The 18,899-nt window shown below is 43.4% G+C and overlaps 1 protein-coding gene across 2 annotated transcripts in view; it reads right to left on the reverse strand.

The window, feature by feature from the left end:
- The window catches only part of RXRG (retinoid X receptor gamma), a 123,975-nt gene that overhangs the window by 93,728 nt on the left and 11,348 nt on the right, over window positions 1-18,899 (reverse strand). The window contains exon 1 of one of the 2 annotated variants that reach the window (XM_014516927.2): window positions 11,554-11,660. The exons of the other annotated variant lie outside the window; for it this stretch is intronic. The gene's annotated coding sequence lies outside the window, so the exon portion shown is untranslated. Of the gene's footprint in view, window positions 1-11,553; window positions 11,661-18,899 lie in introns of those variants that run through there. 2 annotated transcript variants of the gene reach the window in all.

The raw sequence follows: 18,899 nt of genomic DNA on the forward strand, positions 1-18,899 counted from the left end.
CTCTTTGCCCACTCAGTACCTTTTGCAGTAGTAAGGGCTAGGATAGGGAAGGCTTGATAATGACAAGAGGCAAATCGAGGAAGCAAGCTTGCTGCAGCACTACAAAATACTACAAGGGGTATCTGCATGTTCAGAACCCCCAGCTGGAATGCTACATAGTCTCAGTGGTGGCAACAGTGGTCTTTACTGTCACTGAGCAAAGCTGCAGGTCTCAGTCCTAATTGGGCTGCAGTTCTGCTCCCCAGCAGGCTATCATTCAGCTGCTCTCCCCCACTTCCACCCTGGGCGTGGGTAGGAGAAAAGCAGAGTACTGTGGAATCTAGAGGGACCAAGATACCCCCTATATTTCTACACATAACTGTACAGATGCTGCATGTAGCACTATAAAACATAGTGCTAAAGAAAAGTTCTTTCTTGTTTAATGTATCTGCTCTCTTTGAAGTGTTTAAATTAATCAAAAACTGCAGGAAAAAATCCCGAACTTTTTTTTTTTTTTTTTTTAAGTTTAAAATGGAAAAAATCTTTGCTTTTCAATTACCAAAACTTCATTTTTTTCTTCTGGCAATACATCGAAGTTTCCCATGAGAAAAACCAATGAAACAAAAAAACCCTAGTTTTCAAACCAGCTCTATTTGCAGACTTGCTGTAGAAGCCATTGTTCCCTCTGACAAAAACTGCTGTGGTTTGTTTGAAGGCAACTTGGATCTGACTCAAGAAGCATCTCAGACTGCCATCGAGTCATAAAATTCATATTGATTCATAACAAACCGCTGGAAAGGAGAACCTAAATCAAGTCCAGTCCCCTGTGATCATAGGCAGCCATGTAATAAATATTTAGTTGAAAAGGATCTAAGACTATACATTCTGGCCTGTTCCACACGTCACAGCCACATGTAGCACTCTTTGGGGTGGTACGATAAATTTGAGGTTTTTGGCAGTGGCAGAGGGGGAGGACAAAGGGCAGGGAGTGCAAGGCCTCTAAAAGCTAGAGTATACAAGAAGAGCGCGGGAGGGACAAAGGACAGCACCAAAACCCATTAGTGACTTCCTGAATCACCTGAGCTGTAGACTATTACAAAGTGATTTCTGCATGGAGCCTGATTACAAGGTAGTGGGACAAGAATGATTCATCTTCCAATACAAAGCCTTAATCCTAACCTTGTATGGCCCCCTGCCCCACTCATGTGCAAGTAATATACAGTACCCGCTGTGAGCAAGAGTCATCTCGCTAAGGTGCAAGTTAATTCTGGATGCCCGCATGCAACTTCAGGAATGGGATGCATGCACTGCGAGTCCTTCTGTGTTATATCAGGATCAGATTTTGCTGTGGAGCTCAGGAGACAGAGAGGCTTTGGCTGCTCCCATGTTTGGGTGGCAAGGTAGGGAAGTCACAGGTGGTTTGTATTTTATCTGCCATTATTTGTAATGGTTGTAATAGACCCAGGCAGGTTTAAGCCTAAATTAGTGAAGTTTTAGTAAGGAATTATTTTATTGATCTGGCCTGAGCTAAGAAGCTGCTGTAGCCTAGCCTTTTCTTTTCTCTGTCAGTCTGGAAGAGAAGAGAGAGAGAGAGAAGGAAACAAAACAAAACAAGCCTGAGCTCTTTAAAAAGTCTGAAGGACCAAAATGGTAAGTGGATTACTCTATTGATTTTTAGTGGATCTAGGTTAGTTTGCTTACTGTTGCTCACCCCTAAACTGCCAGCAGGGAAAATGTAGCTATAAGTCATTTTTGAGGGAAGAAACTGTACACTCAGGCCAACATTTACCACCCATGGTGTCCAAAATGAGGAGCTCACCACTCTGCTTTTAGGTGCCAGGTAATTCAATAGGAGCTGAAAAATCAGGCTGCATGAGTAGGTGCTGAAGGTTGTAGATGCCTAGTTTTCAGGCCACGCCTAGTTTGAATATACTGAAGGCTTCAGAACAGCAGCATGGGTGATAGCAGCCAGTGACAAAGCCCAACCTGTGTTAAATATGAATTTTTAAGTTTTCCATATTCCAAGCCAAATTGGCCAAATCAATTCCAAATCCATGAGCTAGTCCAGAACCATAAGTGGCCTTATTACTGGCAAACATCCTCCACCCTCACCTGGGGCTTCAGATATTCCCAAATCCTTTGGCGGGCATCCTACTTGCAGGCCCAAGCCTGGACGCTTGGGGTTTGGATGCCCCAGAGTTTTGCTTGCCCTTAGCCATAAGGCCCCAGGAGCAAGCTAGGGAGGAACACTCCTGTATTTTGCAGGGGGACCTCCTGGTGCTATAGATATGCTTCAGTAAGAAACAGCACAAAGGATTGTCACTGCAGATTAATGATGGGAAGGTATTAAGTATTATTTATAATCACCATCACCACCATCATTCTAAGGGGGAAAACCCAAAATCACTGACTCTGACCTGCAGTCCATGCTGCTAGCTACTCCAATTATCTGATCACAAAGTAGGATAGGCCCGAGCTGATACAAGTTGGCATAGTGCCACTGACTCCAAGTCAGGCTCTTTAGTTTGCATTCTGGCCTGTGTCTAGCTGGCAGAGCACATGACATCACGCTTCTAAGACAGAGAGTACCCGATTGTCCTATACCAGTTTTACAGCAATGCAAAAAAATCACAGTGTCAGGTCCAATGAGATCCATGAAGTTTACCGAGCTAAAGGTCTTTAGGAAGAGACCTTAAAATACTGAGGCCAAAGCCAGAATGTTTTAGCCAACCCTACTGAATCACTAGCTTTTATGTGGTCACAATGCATCACCCATACACCATCCTTACCCCAAACCTAATTGAAGAGCCCTTGAAGAACTAAAAGCTACTTCCCTTGTCCCATCTCTGCTCATTAAACTGAAATACTGTATGGTCATTCATAAGCCCATGACATTTGAAGCAGAGAGGTCATGTCCCAGTGTCCTGTTACTGCTATGCAGTGTCACCTGGGTTCTCTTCAAAAAGTGACTTTTATGAAGCTTGTGTAATTTGAAGTTCTGAGATCCTTTAGGAAGAAAGGGTGCTTTGCAACATTTTAGTTATTTTAATAACTATGCTCTGTCCCTTAGAAACCTAGACAATCTTCACCACTTTAATATCCAAGTGCCACACACTCCTTAATTCATTTATCCTCATAACTTGTCTCTGATATAGAGACAATGCTATTATCTCCATTATATAAGTGTGGAACTGAGGTGCAGAAATTAAGTGGCATGACCAAGGTCACACCACAAGTCTGGGACAGCAGGAAATCGAACCTTCCTCCCCTCAAGTCAGCACCATAATCACTGACCCTGCTCATCTTCCTCTTATGCTATTGTTTATCATTCAGAGTTCCTGCTGCTGGACACCTGGTAGCAGGAAGGGACATAAAAAGCTATGAAAAGGCAAAAATCTTAATTAGTAGCACCCTAAAGAAGTCTATGACAATGGGGAGGAAAGGAAGCCAAGAGACAACCCCTTCTCCTGCAATCCCCTTCATTCAGCCTTGTCCTTTGTCACTGTTGCTTCTTTAGAAGAGATAACTGTTGACACCAAGCTAATGAAATGAGCTTTGAAGCCCCACCAGCTAATGCAATTACCAGCTGCAGCATGATCAAACAACAGCTTCAGAAGTACAGCTGCAAACAAAGCTGTTCCCTTCTCCCCCAGGATCATCACCCAACATGTTCAGACCCCAAGAGCCACACCATTCTTAACTCTCCCATCACTCCTCAGTCTAGACCGATGCCATCACTGACAGTGCTGCATAAGAAAGGTCCTTCCCAGTGTCTACAGAGCCAACTAGAAACCAGTCAATAAAACAATAATTGGTAGAGACCCCTGAGCATGTCCTACCTTGCAGAATGCACTAATCTGAGAAGCCAAGAGCAGACAGTGACAGGAGATAATTCTGAGTCCATTTAAACCTCAGGGGACCTTCAATTATTAACTTCATAATGAGGCCCTAGACATTAATCAGCAGTGTCACTGAATCCTCTTATGTCTGCCTAAGTACCTCCAGCAGCTTTTCCCATTGTGTGCCCAGCTGCCTCTTGTTTCTGGGGAATTGCCTACACAATCAGACGCAGTTGGCAGCAGGAGGCCATTTTGACAGAGATTCAGCCAAAGGCAACTCTGTTTCCAAAAGGTAACTTTACCATCCAAGAAATAGACAGACCGCAGAAATTTGTTGCAACATCACATTGAATTGATTTCCTTCTTGACAATGCACATAAGTTCTGGCAAATCCTTGGAAAATGGAAACATCTGCTCATTTTGTTTGCTTGTATACCTCCTGAACTGAAACCATGGTAAGTCACAGAGCTTGACTTCATTGCCACTTTGGGGAGAAAATCATCTTTCCAATGGGATATGGCATGGCCTAGCCTTCTATTCCTACCCGACTTAGAGTGCAGTCGAGTTGCATTCACACCTGCAGTGTCCCAGAAGACAAAAGATGTTATACAGTGATGTTTGAGGCCCCCCCAAGGAGAAAAAGGCCAGCCTTATTGTTAAAGCATGTCCAAAGGAATAAAGTCATTTGTGTTTTGCTATACAACAGAATTCCTATGGGCACCATGCATTTGTTTTCACATCGGCAAAATAATATCCTCTTCAGCTTTTAGTAATGGCCAAAATGTTCAATATGTTGATATCTAAATAAACGTAGCCTGGATTTTCATGACACCTATGTAGCATATAGGTTTTTTATTTATTACATGGCTGCCTCTTTCCTGCCCCAGGTGAATTTTACCCATAGCAAACTTTCACCAAGCCTAGCATGGGCCTGACTGTTCTAATGCTTTTGAAATGCAGCTAGGGCCAAGGGGAGTATCCCCCTCCTCCCATCCTTTGCTGAGAGGAGAAAAGAAAAAATGCCAGTACCCTGCAGAAATGAGAATAAGGAAGAGTTTTAATTCTCCTCATCCTGATACAACAACTTCTTCCCATGAGAAGACTTATGGGGAGTTCAAGATACAGTTCAAAAGTGTTCCGATTCCATCCCAGAAAGGAGCCACGAGAGGGATGGTAATACTCAGCGAGATCACAGATGAGGAATCCTGGCAAAAAAGTGCCAGGGCAGAAGGAAGGAATGCATGTGTTGTTTAACTGCAACAGGGAGGCATTTACTCCACCTTGGCCAACAGGCCATACTGACCCATCAATAGACAAACTGAAGCCAGAGGCTGTATACATCTTAGAAGGTGAGTAAATGAGCCACTGTGACATGCAACTTCATATGTACTAGAAGGCTTCAGGGTCATAATTTGCCACAGGTGCTATTTACTGGTGTAGGAAAAATGGAACTGGCAGCCTTACCAGGACCAGGGGTGAATTACACATACGGAGCTTCTAAGTGAAGAAAGAGCCTCCATGATTCCCTCTTCTTGTGTTTCCAACACCCCTTCCTGCCCTGGGAAGAGTTCATTTCCCAGGTCAACACCCCTCTATTATGTAATAACCTTTTGTGGGATGGATGCGAGAACAAAAATCACTGGGAGAAGGCTCAACTTTGCAGATACTTTAGGTCTAAAATAACCACAAACTTGGTGTATGGGTCAGTACCTTAGCAAACTCCCATTATTGCTATTATCTCTTCATGTGCCTCAAAAGTTTTCACCCCAACAAGCTGGTGTCTGTTCATCTGCTTCCTTTTAGTTTCCCTACTCCATGTCAGCACTTGTTTGGGGAGCAACATACAACTTATTGGAGACTCCCTGCACGTCCGTTCTGACTCGCACACATTCTTGCTTCAACAATGCACTGTTTAATATAGCGGAGGGGCAGAAACAACAGGTCCACTATAATGCTGAGATATCCTGAGGCACAAAATCCATTTTGAGCCCAGCTAGAGAGATTCAAGTCAATTAGACACTTTCTCCAGCACAGAGCTGCCAACAATCCCGTCCTTTGTAACAGCAAAAGAATCACAGCCTATGTGCTTCGCTGATGATTCCTCCTAGCCAGAGTAGAAAGGTCAGCAATGGTTACATCATGGAAAAGCATGCGGCAAAATATTCCCCAGGAAGGTGAATCAAAAATAACCTCATGGTCTTTTTGGAAAATGCCTTGGTTTTCCAAGTATCTGTTGCTTTAGGGGCAGCATATTTGAGGAAAAACACCCAAACCATTCAGAGGCTGAAAGGATGTTTCCCACAGTCAGGGCATCAGGACTTGGGACCGTGCTCCACTACAGACTCCCTCTCTGACCATGGGCAATTCATTTAGGGCCTAATCTAAATATAACCTGTCAGCACTTCCACATAGGCCTTGCAATTCCTACATATCCAAGTCACTGGACATCAGCACCCCAGCTGAGGAGGGCACAGAACCCCACCTTCTCCTGCTTACCAGACTTAATGTTAAAAGAAAGGGCTCAGCAAAGCCAGATGCAGCTAATATAGCATGGCAGGGTTGAATTTATTTCTGAAGCATTTGCTTGACCTACACAAATTATGACTGGCCTTTATAACTAGACAGTTATCTCAGGCTTAAAGGAAAAACAAAGAAGGGAGTCATAGGAATGCACTGTCCCACAGTGATGCCAAAAAACTCCCAAACCTGAGCCTGAAGTTCTCCCAATGTCGTTCAGTTGCCCAGTTACACCCAGGTTAGAGCTGAGACATTTGCTTGCAGCTTGCTCTCTCTCTCTCCTCCTCTCTGTCCCATCAAGGTCCCCCCCCCGCCCCATATCCCAGAATTTGTGCTTTTAGATTTCTCTTTGCTCTGGTGAGTGCAGAACTCCAGAGACAACCTGTCAGCTTTCATCACATCCCCCTGCCTCAAAAGTTCTATTTATACCAGATACATTTTCATCACATCCACCTGCCTCAAAAGTTCTATTTATACCAGATACATGAATATGGCTCTAGGAGTTCAAGGTAGGGGAGTTATTTATGCTCCAAATCACTACCCCATCTTCTCAGGAGAAGAAAGAATAGAGGAAAGCCAGTTGCAGTGACCATCACACTGCTAGGCTTTCATTTATGTATTCATGGTCCATGGTAGCTCTAACATGTCATTTTACAAAGCTCATGCACCAGCGATCTGCTCAGGGCAGCAAGGAGCTGAAATAACCAGAAGCAAGCCCCAGGTCAAAAAGATGAGAAAGCACCCCTTGTGTAAGCAGCACACAACAGGTGTTTATGTTCTGCTGTAACCCATGCTGTGATTTAGATTATACCTGGGTAGCAGGTGTGAGAAAGGGTCAAGGGCAATGGCTCCCCAACCTCTGCTAGCCTGAGGGCAACAATACTGAGCCAGTGCGATGCTACAGGCAATGTCATACTTACCTCTGTCAACTTGAAGAAACAGATCTGTAGAAAGCAAAATTTCCTGTAGCCACAAGCAGAGGGTCTCATAGGCAACATGAGAGAATAACAGCCATAAGTTGATGGAGAGTAGAGTAGATTCAGGCTAGATATCAGGAGGCACTACTTCACAGTCAGGGCAGCTAGGATCTGGAACCAACTTCCAAGGAAAGTGGTGCTCACTCCTATCCTGGGTGTCTTCAAAAGGAGGCTAGATAGACACCTTGCCAGGGTCGTTTGACTCCAGCATTTTTTCCTGCCCACGGCAGGGGGTCGGACATGATGATCGGCTGAGGTCCCTTCCAACCTTACCATCTATGAAACATGTTGTCTGAAAAGCCAGGGTCTAAAGACTGATCTAGGGCAATGGCACCTTTTGGCCAGCCCATGGTTCTGCTAGGGGCATATCTCCTCCAGAGAATGGCACAAAGGAGAAAAACTTAAATGTAGTTGACCATCTTCACACTTCCCAGAAGCTCTTGCACATATATTTTCCCCAATCTTATAGGTATTTACCTTAGCTTTCCCCCCACCTCCTCCTCCCTTCACTCACACACCACTGTTGTTATTTTCCAAGATTTTTAAACACCAATTAAATTGCACTTTGCATCTATTTGGCTAGTAAAAGAAAAGGAAGAGGAACAAAACCACACAAGGAAGAAGAGAAATACCACTCAAACCCTACTGTGTTAGTCTGTGTGCATATAAGGCAGAAGAGTCTTCCCATAATACTTTGCTCTTTTCTGAGAAGTAATCATCTCATACACTTAATATATTGATATCTTCTTCCCATTGAGCCCTGGAGTATCCCTCCCCCATTGTGAACGAGTTGTGACATTTCTGACCTACAGTTCTTAAAAAGTCAGGATAGCAGCATCAAGAATGTTTCATGTCACCAGACCAGTGTCAGATACACTAGCCACTGAAAGGAACAAATCAAAGAGGAGGGCTTGGTCTGGTCCTTGCACAGACCCATCACCCTACTAGGTTCCTTGCCACAGCAACATGTTTTACCAAGGTAGACCGTTGCTGAATACAAAAACACCTAACCATGGGACTGGAAGGAATAAGGCACAGACTGAACAGAGAAACAAGCAATGACATTTCCAGACTGATAGAGGAGGGACGGGCAGAAATTGTGTCCACTCTGATGTCCCAAATAAGAGGGAGGAAGAGAAAGACACTGCCTCAAAATAATCAGGAACCAGAAGAGATAAAGTGTGGAGAGGAGAAAAAACACAAAAACAAAAAAGCCCGCAAAACATGCCAGATGCTGGGACAAAGGACAGACATAGGGTATCACACTATATCACTCCCTGTCACCAAGTCAGGAATGGACAACAACAACTGGGCACATGGGATCAAATCTTGACTGTGAAGTGCGACCCACCCTGGGCATGCCTCTGACAGAGGTCCAGAGGACCGTCTAATCCTTACTCTTTGGCAACACTTATTCAACTAGTCATGCCACTCAGACCTTATTGAGCTGAATGTTTGCCTGCTTAGCTTGGTGAAATGCGGGTTTATTTGAGGAGAGGAGAACAGACTCTCATTCCTGAAGATCCTCTCTAAAACTGGCAACTGTGGCAATAGTGGTTTTTCCTCCTCACAGCCCTCTTCCCAAAAGGCAAAGAAAAAATTGATCTAAAAGTCCTTCAGAAGATGCAGAGAGGGTCTTTGCCTAGACTACAATGGAAAGCATTAGCAACATTTAGATACACACATGTTCATGGGTAGAAAGATTTTGAAGAGGGGGGTACAGATGGTGTGGTGAATCCATATATCATCTGCACAACACATTTTTCTCCAGTTAAACTGGAACTAGAATATTTACTAATATGCTAGAGGCCCATAGCTATATTATTCAGTTTAAGATCAAAGCAAAACTAAATACAGCTTTAGTGGCATGTGCACCCATTAGCTGAATTATACATAAAGTTTAAAAAAAACTATAATAAACTGGGCAAAATAGCCAAAAGATACTGTTATGAGCCCTGTAGTCATTATAGTTAAGTGTACATCTCTTATTCAGTTTCATAATACAAAAATCCAGCTTTCTGGAGCATCTTGCTAGTGCATCCAACAGTTCACTGTCATTTCCACCCACACCTGCGTCGGTGTACACCCGAGTTACAGTTAGTAAACCTGAGTTAGGCAGACAAGGTTCCTTGGGTGAATTTGATATCTTTTATTAGACCTCAAGGGAAACTTACACAACACTTCCCAGAGATGAGCTTATGAGCTCCATTTCATCAACCTGCTGGATACTAGAGATCATGGACTAAACATAGACATTGGATTTTTGATACATTATAATCTGCCTGGCAACTGACTTCCCAGCCCAGCCCAGTCCCTGGCTTCTTTACTTTTCATTCCATCCAGGAAGAGCACACACCAACTGCTGCAGCTTCCTGAGCCTGACGAAGGGTTTTTGAACCCGAAAGCTTGCTTAATAACTATTCTCCAACCATTTGGGTTGGTCTAATAAAAAGATATCAAATTCACCCAAGGAACCTTGTCTGCCTATGTCCTTAGACCAACACGGCTAACAACCTAAACCCCTAAACCTGAGTTAGGGTTTTTAGCGAGAACTAAAAATAGTCTGCAGGATTGTGAAATAGAAGAGGGATATTACCAGGACTAGCTAACAGAAAGCAAAATTGCAGCAGAAAGGGTAGCTTGATTAACGGAAACTCAAGACCATTAAAAAAAAGAGGGAAGATTGTTAACATCTGTGAAGTGGAGAGAGATTAGCAAGAATCTGATAGATTATAATGAGCCATGAAGTCAACTGACCTCCCTCAGCACTGCCCGAGTAGAAATGCTGAGGCCCTTTCCAAGCAATTGCACAACTACACCCCCTCTCCCCGCGCCCATGAACTTAGTCTGTACACACTAAAAAGAAATCATGCTGAGCTAGGCTCTGGAGCCACACTCCAGTCTTAGCTTGGTATGAATAAGCCAAGCCCTTTTCTTGCCTTTACATATAAATTAACTAGAGCATGTGATTTATGGTATTTCCTTCTCTTGGAGACCCTTCAGTTTTCAGTAGTTGAAGTAACAGCAACGCAACACATTTTCTGTTAAAGTGTCCTTCAGCAAGCTACCTTTCAGGGTTTACCTGTCAAACCTCCTCACGTCTCTCCCCCAGTTGTTCTGAATAGCATCCCTTCTTTCTTTGAACTCAAGGTAAATTTCACAAGCAAGAAAAAACCCACCCAGCATCTCCATGCTGGATTCCAACACTGGAGCAGAGCAGGGCAAGAGAAGACCCCGCATCCTATTATGTTTCTCCATCCCAAAGTCCATGTGGTCTAACTAAAACTAACATTTGGTTCTTAAATCTTCTAAGGGTTTGTCTCTACCACCATCCCAGTGTTCCCAGGGAGGGCTGCCCTTAAGAATGTCCCGTCCACCCATTCCTACTCATATACTCCAAACCCATAAAGGGGGTGGTAAAGCCTCTTTGAGGGTGCCCCCTGTCAAGATCTTTGCCTCCAGTATGCTCGCCAGCAACTACTGAGACACCTTCAGATTGGCTTCACCACTACATTTCCAGACTTGGAGCATGTCAGAGGGAATGGGTAAAATATGGGAAGGATGATGTATGTGCTCAAGAGTTGCTGTCCCTAATTGCCACTGCATCCCTAGGAGTCCTCTTGAGAAAATGCAATATGTTTTAAAACAAATCAACTCCACAGACCATCCCACACTTTGTTCAAAAGCCAGGGCATTATGACTACAGGACAGTGCTGCAGATAGTACCTGCAGAGCAGTCAGTAACATATGTACGCACTAAGAACTTTCAGATGTGTGCACTGACATTTGTTTGCACGATGCCAGATGTTAAGTAGCTGCTCCCTCTTTCCATTCCATACCTGGCAGTAGATTAAAAATATTGAGGAAAGCAAACTTAACCCAGAACTCGGGTATTACAGACCCATCCCTTATAGAATCAGAACTTTCACCATTGGGAGTATCAACACAGTGATGCATGGAGGTACACCGACGCGATGTAAATGTGCCCTGACTTTTTAAAGGATCCTGCACACTGAATATTAAAGAAGCCCCAAAATTCCCAGACAGCTGCCTTGTTTGTTATATGCAGAGGATTTGAGAGATAAGGTAGAGTTGCTGGGAGACAGTTCTCCAATAATAAGTGCCCCAAGCCACCACAAGTAGCCATTTGAGGTCCCAATTGCAGTGTTCCAGAAGCCCCAGTAAGAGTAACCTTTATCCCTATCTGTTTATAATCTACAGAAGAGCACAACATAACTTACCTAAGATCCCACAGCTGTCAAGTTGCAGAAAGAGAGCACACGCCTTCTGAGCTCTAGTCCAGTATTCAAGGCTAATCTGATGCTCTTGAATCTGTGCACTAGTTCTGGAAGCCTTGCAGAAGAGACATTTCTTATGGCACTTGTAGGTGCTTCAAGCTTCTGAAACAAGCGAAGAAAATCCTGTGGTACAACTCTGCAGAATTTTGACTCATGTGGTCTTCACCTCAAAGCTAGAACATAGCATGAAGTTTCTTATAAATTAAGCAAACTTCATTTATAAAAATGTCATTTATAAAGTTCAAGTTTGCTTACAAATGAAGATTCATTAGTCTCAGAAGCATTTTTAATTTCTCCTCATTTTCCCCAGGTTGTCTGTCCATTCCTAGTTCAGGGAGAATGAGATGGCAGAGGCCTGCCTTGGGAATTATTGGGTTCTAATACAGGAAGATAATCATCTTGATGCAAGAGCCTCAAGAAGAAGTTACTTTAGATGAATCTTGAGCCACTGGAAATGGAAGAGGCAAAACAGCTCAGATCATCAACTGTTGTAAACAGAAGTGGCTCCCCTGACTTCAGTGTAATGACACAGGTTTACACCACCTGAGGAACTGACCCAGGGCTCCTATTTCTAAACAAAAATCAAGACAGCAATGCAAGCTGGTTGCCTATCTGCAGGATCCAGTGGAGACCCTAACAGCAGGAGTCGGGGAGAAACCAAGCAAACAGAATAGAGACAGATGCATTACAAGGGAAAACAGGGGGGCAATACTCAGCATATGATGGATAGGGAGAAAAAAAGCAATTGGCAAAGTTGCTGGATGGAGGGGAAAGTACATGGAGTTATTCAACCTAAACAACCACTATACCATGAGCATCCTCCAAGTTGGAAGAGGATCAGTTTGCTCCTTGAGCTAACAGAGAACAGCAAAAGTTGGATCATGTGTATTCACCTGGTTCACAACTGACAATTTGCAAGAGGTGCTGAATAATGGACAAACCCCTCACTATTTGCTATGGCTTTTACTTCAGTAGGTACTTTTTCTCTCCTGAACAGGAGCACGACTGTGGTCCCATGCAGCTTACTGGAGAATTAGCACCCTTTGAAATAAAGACTGCAACAAACAGCTTGAGCATCTCAGCAATCCTGCACAGCTGTCTGTGCAGATTCTATATGCCAAAAACTAGTTCCCAAGCCCTCATTTTCATAGGGTGGTAAGAGGAACCTAAACCTGCAAAAAAATTGGGGTTCTACTGTATCTCCTCAAAAGTAGTAGGTTGCTGTCCTCCAGGTGCACCAGAAACTATGGAGAAGCATGCCAGGCCATTAAATACTGTTTCAAAGTGACCGCACTGCTCTTCATAAAAAATACTTGATTCAACACTCATCATTTTACAAAATGATCACAAAGCCAAGAGACAAACAAGGCTCTTGCCCAAAGAGACATCAGTGGCCAAGCATTCAGTTAGAGGGAAAGTGTTTGCACAGGAACAGAAGAGAACAAAGAATTGACTGGAAGGAAGAAGTGATGGGAAACAGGCCAAAAAAGCTTTTTCTCCAGAACATGTCAAATTTATTAGCTTTATTTTTCCCCTTCTCTGTAAGGATATTTTGGGGAATGAGAAATTCCAATTTAGACACCCACTCCCTCAGCCCCAAACAGAAAATACTGACAAACAATTCCATGCAAATGTTTGGGAGTTTCAACTTTTTACAGAACTAGCTGAATTTTTACCACTTTGGGAACAGTTTAATCAAAAACTTGTGGGGGTGGGGGCTGGAGTGAAACAGCAAAAAATATTTACAACCGTTTTTAATTGTTTGTTGACCAGTTCTACAGTTTTTGTGAAATTTCCGATTCAACAGACCCAAGAGACTCAAAGCAATTTTAGATAAGCCTTCTACCATTTTGGCCATGGGCAGACATTACAGTTGTGGCACTTCTTATGCCTTTGTATTACTAGGAAAGGAAAGGGGACAGAAATGCATGTCTATAGTGCTACTAAAATGGCAAAAGTACTGCAGAAATGTACCTGGATGAAACAGGAACTTCTCTTAAGTTTTGTAGGGCTAAGTTTTGTAGGGCCATATGCAACTTCTGTCTGCTATAATGCTACAGAAGGTCTATTGGTCACCCTTAGCATACCACAGTGCTCTGCTCTTTACCCCACACCACCACCCCAGTGGAGGGGCTGCATAGCTGAACAAACCTCATCACCCTAAGACTGGAGAACACACTGCTGAATGCCTTCACAGTGACTTTGTGGTGCTACAGCCAGAGAGCTCTGCATGTTCATTCCTGGCCTTTTGAGATCCCCTACCAAACTAAACCAAAGATCCATCCACTGCTAACATGGGCTAGTTTTATAATGGGCAGTGCAGACTGTACCTCCATGACTTTAGGTTGCAAGAGAAATATTTATTCTGTTTAACCTAAACAGTGGCATAACTCTAAATAAAGCAAAGCAAGTAGCATTTAATCAGCACATAAAAACAGGATCTATCCCTGTGCTATATGGCAGAGGCCCACAAAATGAAAAGAAGATATATCCAAGATTGAATGAAATCAGAGCCAATCTCTATTGGGCTTTAAATTCAATGATGTTTGTTTGTACAATCTGTTCTCAATTGTAGCAATTGCTGTTGACACATTACCTAATAGATGGGAAGCAGTTAAACAGATTACAACACAAATGATGCAAGACTTTTTGCTTCCAAGCCTGCTGCTTAGCTTAATTTCAGGCAGTTAAAGCAAACTACAAACAAAACCAAACAACCCCCCTTTAAAAAAATTACATGTGTTGATTTATTTTTAGGATTCTGCACCAGCAATGGAGTTGACATGAAATGCTAGTGCTTTCATAGATTTCATAGACATTTGGGCTGGAGGGGACCCTGGAGGATCAGAGTCCAGCCGCCTGCCCCAGGGGCAGGAAGTCAGCAGGGATCATAGGATCCCGCAAGATAAGCATCCAAATGCGTCTTGCAGGCGTTCAAAAGGGGTGCTTGAAGCGCCTCCGGTGGTAGTCTATTCCAGACCTTGGGGGCTTGGACAGTGAAGAAGTTCTTTCTTATGTCCAGCCTGAATCAGTCGCAGCAGAGTTTGTGACCATTCAATCTTGTCATCCCTTGAGGTGCTCTGGTGAACAGACATTCCCCCAGATCCTGATGAGCACCCCTGATAAAAAACAAACAAACTTATAGGTGGCCAGCAGATCACCCCTGAGCCTGCGCTTTTCCAGGCTGAAGAGCCCCATGGCTCTTAGCCTCTCTTCATAAGGTCTGTTTTCCTGACCTCTGATCATGTGCATGACTCTCCTCTGCACCCTTTCAAGCCTCTCCACATCCTTTTTGAATTGTGGAGCCCAAAACTGGATGCAGTACTCCAGCTGCAGCCTCACCAAGGCCGAGTACAAGGGGAGAATGACATCCCGGGATTTACTTGAGAAGCATCTGTGGATGCAAGCCAGCGTTTTGCTTGCTTTACTAGCTGCAGCATCACACTGGAGGCTCATGTTCGTCGTGTGGTCGATCATTGTGTATTTTGAACACAACATTTGAAGACAAATTTCACTGAGGTCCAAGTGCCTAGATTCTATTACTCCAGGAAAAGTTGATCAATAATATCCCTATAACTTAATGAAAAGTAATTTACTGCATTTCTTGGATTGATTTTGTCATCAACTCATGCAAAAATTGAATTCTGTACTGAAATTGCAGGGGCTAATTTAAAGTTTAATAAAAAAATTACTCAAAAAGTCTTAAGAACTGAATAGAAAATGAGATCTCATCTACATGTTCCTGTGTATATGACCCTAGAGTTTGAAATGCCCTCCAGCACAACACTCAGAATACCGACGCCCCTTCTACACAAAAAACTCCACTATTCCTTTCCCTTCCAAATTAAAAAGTCTAAAAATGCTCTGTATATTTTGTCCCAAAACAGAGTTTAGTCCTATAGTTATAAAAACAAACAAACAGGGATTTAGTGAAATCCACATAGAAGTTAGCTATTGATTTTACATGGGAGATGCTCAGATACTCCACTGATGTCTGGCAAATAAAAGCCAGAGAGAGAGAGAGAGAGAAAAAATTAAGAGCTCATGGTGGAATGAAACAGATTTCCCGATTCCTAGTGTATTGCCCCCATCCCTTGGTCCTTGATCCCTCCTGTGAACACAGCAGTTATAATAGACCTATAACAGCGATTCACAACCAAGGTGCCACAGAGTACCATACAATGTTAGCACTCTTAGGAGTGCAAACAATTCACAAGATAACCCTAGAGATTTCAAATATACATCCATAGTTGTGGTCTTTCAGTTTTTTGCAACAGAAAAACTGCTGTTATTTTTCTGTAGCCAAAAATAGAGTTGCATTTTCCAAGTGCCTTGAGTCTAAGACGGTTGAGAACAGCTGACCTATAACACCCTAAAGAGATAATATCACAAGACAAAAATTACAGAGGTAACAGGCAAGATTTGTTAGTTATTTGAAGATGGTGCTACTACAAAACTACATCTGTAACCAGGTGTTTATTAGTCAGTAGGTGATAATAAACAGGAAACGCTAGTTAGATGTGGTGTGATTTGCTGATGGCTTGAGCAGTGCAAATATTAAGTTGTTATGTTCAGGATGGAGACAAACTGACCTGTAATTTTCCTGAGTTGTACTCTCGGTTGACTTCATTTTGTGTGCAGTCTTCAACAAGTTGTGTGGACAACTGCTGTGAATATTCACAAATAGAATCTAAACTGCATATAGCAGGCTTTGGCAATCAGAGGCAGGGCAACTGGGCAAGCTTTCTAATCTAACTCAAGGCCATCAGTTCTGTGCTTATAACAGCCCTGAAACTATGTCCTCTCAATTTCCAGGCTGCTATGAGAGGCAACGGGCTCCAAGTAACAAGGTAATGAGCCTTAATAAGATGGGAACAGCTGAGAGCAGACTGTTCTGGGATGAACTGGCAGAGGCCATTACATTGGCTTAAACAGTGCTTTTAAACCAATAGGATTTGACAAGTAATAGTGTTATTTGCATGACTAAAATAGCTGTCTGCTTAACTGTGAATATATGGCAAGTGGTATAGGCTGTACAGTGCTTGTAAAAGTGAGGACTGGATACACCCGACTGACTTCAGGAAGAAACTGGTTTGGCGGATTCTTCATTACCACACTGATGCTAAAGAAACCTAACCTGGTGCATCACATGGCTTCTAGATCTGTGCATGGTTTTGTCAAAATGCCTCAGTAATTGCCTTCCTGGAGTAACCCACCTCCACCAGTACTTAGCCTCAGGTCTGACAGTCCAGCTGGACTCTCCTTTTTGTGCAGTGGGAAACCCTCAGCAACAGAGATTCCACAGACTAAATGCTCCCCTCAACAGTGCTGTTACAAGGCCAGGCCAGTGGGTTTGCACAGCTGGAGCAGATCAAAGTTTAGGGTATCATTCACAACTATATGTAGAAGGCAGAAGAGAATCTGGCTCCTGGTGTCTCAGCTGTGTTTTTTTTGTTTGGTTGGGTTTTTTATTTGTTTTTTTTGTTTTTGTTTTTTTAAGGACCAACAGGAATAAAAGGTGATGACAAGTCAACCTTTTCTAATCTAAACATTGCTGGTAGGACTCTGCACTCAGCGAGGGAACAGGTCTCTTCAAAAGAGTACCGCTTTTACACAGCTACTAGAAGTAAAGGTAAGTAATATCAGAATTTAAAAAAGGTAATTATTATCCAAGTGTCCCTCAGAAACTATTAATGCAAAAGACATCTGGGTTATCGTCTTCCCCACTTTTTTGTGAATTCCTCTTGAGGTTAAGATGACAGCATGCTATGAAGTGGGTACATTCATAGATTCTGAGGAACTTGAGCAAGATGGAATAGGATCACACTTATGTGCCTAAATCCACTTATTCTGGTATACAGGTTGTAGCTGTATTGGTCTACAGGCAAAAGGAATCCAAACTCTTGGCAGAGGTGATTTTTTTTTTTTTTTGCGCACATATCTATTTGGTCTAATAAAAAGATACCTGCAAGCTTTTGAGTGCACACATCCTTCTTCAGGCATAGGAGAGTACAAAGATTGTAAAACAGTTTCTCCTGGGTGGAAATGAAACTTTGTATTTCACAGGAGAACTGAAGGTGTTGAAATGTTGTAAGATCTCCTGGTTGGAATATTTCAACACCTTCAGTTCTCCTGTGAAATACGACGTTTCATTTCCACCTAGGAGAAACTGTTTTACAATCTTTGTACTCTCCTGTGCCTGAAGAAGGATGAGCATGCCCAAAAGCTTGCAGCTTTGGGGGGTTTTTTGTTGCATATATCTAGCTGGTCTAATAAAAGATATCACCTCTGCCATGAGTTCTGATTCCTAAATCCACTTAGGCACTTAATGGGATAGAATAGGTTCTGGCTGCAGGGAACTAAGCATGGGAGCCCTGAGAGGAAGCAGTGCTTCTACCTACTGCATATTTAACTCCCAGGGATCTACACAGTTCAATTAAATCCCTACTATAGCCCCCTCAGCTTTCCCAGTTCTGTGGTACATACACAACTGCCAGTGTGCTTCAGTCCTAACCAGAAACACCTGCTGCTATTGTTATCCTTTGCTCATGTACTTCCATCATAGTCCTGTATTAGACATCAATTCTAATCTGAAACACCCTTGCAATCCTAGTCTCCCCCCAACCGTGCTCAGGCCCCTGAGTTCTCATCTGCAGCACCAAATGGGGGGATCTAGGGTTTCAAAAAGTGTGGTGCAGGTGCTGTGGTGCATCATCCCCCAACACAAGGCCTATTTTTTCTTTAATTACCAAGAAACTAGGAGCTTTATGAATATAGATGGGATCTAAGGCTATATTTTTCAGTTTATAATCCAAGAAAATCAAATACAACAGTCTGTGGGGGAGCTGACTGCCGGCTCCAAGATGAGACAGGCACCTCATGGGTGGGGGAGGTACAGCTGTTACCCCAGGCCTGGCTTTAGGCAGTCCTGCTCCCTATACCCCACACAAGTCCCTCAGACATTCCACTCTGGCCTTAAAGTGCCCCTCAGTGCTCTTTATGCATTGCCCTTGCCATCTCGAGTGTGGGAGGATGGCTCAGCAAAATCTGAGCGGTCGCAGAGCTTCCTCTCGTGCGTGGATGACCTCTACCTGACTCAAGAAGTCTATGGGCCAACGAGAGGCAAAGCGCTGCTCGACCTGGTACTGGCTACTGGGGATGACCTAGTCGGCGACCTAGTGATCGATGGGAAGCTGGGTGACAGCGACCACGAGCTGATCACCTTCACCATCCGCCGAAAAGCTGGCAAGTCGGTCAGCAACGCACAAGTCCTTGACTTCAGGAAAGCC

This window comes from Alligator sinensis, unplaced genomic scaffold, assembly GCF_000455745.1.
Source record: "Alligator sinensis unplaced genomic scaffold, ASM45574v1 scaffold31_1, whole genome shotgun sequence".
In the NCBI taxonomy this organism is placed as follows: domain Eukaryota; kingdom Metazoa; phylum Chordata; order Crocodylia; family Alligatoridae; genus Alligator; species Alligator sinensis.